The following is a 2,050-nucleotide window of genomic DNA, read 5'->3' on the forward strand; positions in this document are numbered from 1 at the left end:
ATTTATAAATTATAGTTTCAAATACAATTTTTATTTTTTTAGTATGAACTTTTTTTTATCAAGAATGTCAAAACTTTGGCATCTTTGTATTTTTAACAAATTTGAAGATCTGAGCATAGTTGAAATATAATTGAATCTTACTTACACCATTTTTCACAGAAAATTAATTGAAAATGGGATATATCATCTCAAATTATGCTTGAACTTTTTCTTAACACTGTAGTTTTTCCGCTATTTTTTATATTTCATGTTCTGTTTGGTTTATTATGAGTATCTTTGCCATGCATTTACCAATGCGATTTTCTCTTTTGATATTGCACGGTGTGCCCAAAAAACCGCCTTGTTCACTAACACCTATCACCATAATTCCTATTTATATGTGAAATTTGTACCCTGGCAGAAGCTGTGTGAAGTTATTTCGTTTTTTTAAATTAAAAAAAAAAAAATATTAAAATGAAATATGATTTTATATGTAAATTTTACATATACATTTTTTTTACTTTTAACATAAAAATATAAAAAGTAGCCTATGTCCGTTCCCTGGTTCTAAGCTACCCACCGATTTCAGCGAAATCGGTTCAGCCGTTCATGAGTTATTAATATAAAAAGGATCTCCAGTACTAATACCAAATCCAAAAAATCGAAAATTGTGATTATGAAAATCGAACTTGTTGAAATGTGCAATTAGCGCAAATACAGTAGGTTTTAATAATGTATCAAAAATCAAATTCAGAGCAATTGAATTGTTCTCTTTTTTTTTAACACATTTTGTAGAATTTTAATTATGTATTTCTTACGTCCGTATATTTCCGACAGCAAAAACCATAAACATTTACCTGATACATGAAGTACTAATCCTACGCTTCACTCTGCCGAAAATTTTAGTTTTCCGCGTCGTTTGTGCACTAGGATTTTACGAATTGTAAATAGTTCGACTGTGTCACCTAGGTACGTGCACATACAAGCATGTATGCATGATATTGTAATTTGTACATAAAATTTTGACCGAATGCTTTCTACTCGACTCCTACTTTGGTTGAGCAAATTGTGCACTGTGCGCATTTAATCAGTTTGGCGTAGTGCTCGATCATTTGTGTTGCTCCAATAGCGACAGCAACGGCGAATAATTCGAGAGTGGCTTATACATAGTTTAAACTTGGCAAACTGTAATTTGTTGGAAGTTAAAGTAAGTATACGCGTATAAAAATTTATAATAAATTTAGTTCATATATATTAAAATATGGAAAATTTGGGTGCTATTGTAATCTTTACCAAGAAAATAATACGTATGTGCAGTGAACTAGCGATATTATGGTACGTAAAATAGCGATTTGGTGCAATGCGTACATACTGTAAACGCAGTTATGTAAGTTTTTAAGAAGTAAAGCTACTTAAAGAATTGCGGGCAACCGGGCGTATTAGTAATTAGTAATATTCTGAAGTCTACATACAAGACATAAATAGATATTTATTACATGGGGACTATGTTATTATTAACATTAGCATTATATTGAGTGGAAGAATAAGTTGTCATGATAAATTCCAATCCACATATAAAAATAAACATCGAGATACATATATGTATGTCTATACATATATATCTGTATAAGTATGTACATACATACATCGCGACAGGCATTCCGAAAGGTATAAAATTTTACAGAAGATCGACATCGTTTCACTTGCCTTTCATAAACATACTTAATTTGTACCTATATATGAATTTATGTTTGAATATACCTGTATTAACATATTTAAATAAAACGTCGCTCGATATTGCACAGATTTGGGATACATGTATATATTTTAATAGTGTATAATTGATATTTTAGTATACATAAATATTTCGGTTTTTGCAGACCTATATTTATTAAGGTGGGTTGGTGGGGGGTTTGGATTTTGGTTATGGGGGTCAGGGATGGTGTTGTTTGGTGTAAGGTTTTTAAGGTAAAAAAAATTTATTTATTTCTTAAATATCGATTGAGTAATTTTATTCGGATCTTTTGTATATTATAGAGCATACTTTTGACAATCTATGGTAATTTTTTCA

The 2,050-nt window shown here is 30.0% G+C and overlaps 1 protein-coding gene across 6 annotated transcripts in view; it reads left to right on the top strand.

Annotated features, from left to right (window-relative positions):
- Window positions 1-1,079: 1,079 nt before the first annotated feature.
- Window positions 1,080-2,050, top strand: part of LOC108975136 (LIM domain and actin-binding protein 1) — a 14,565-nt gene continuing 13,594 nt past the window's right edge. For 3 of the 6 annotated variants that reach the window (XR_001993852.1, XM_018943442.1, XM_018943444.1), the window contains exon 1: window positions 1,080-1,186. The gene's annotated coding sequence lies outside the window, so the exon portion shown is untranslated. The remainder of the gene's footprint in view (window positions 1,187-2,050) is intronic. The other 3 variants (XM_018943445.1, XM_018943446.1, XM_018943443.1) reach the window with 2 other exon arrangements.

This window comes from Bactrocera latifrons, unplaced genomic scaffold (genome assembly GCF_001853355.1).
Source record: "Bactrocera latifrons isolate USDA-ARS-PBARC rearing strain unplaced genomic scaffold, ASM185335v1 scaffold_617, whole genome shotgun sequence".
Classification (NCBI taxonomy): domain Eukaryota; kingdom Metazoa; phylum Arthropoda; class Insecta; order Diptera; family Tephritidae; genus Bactrocera; species Bactrocera latifrons.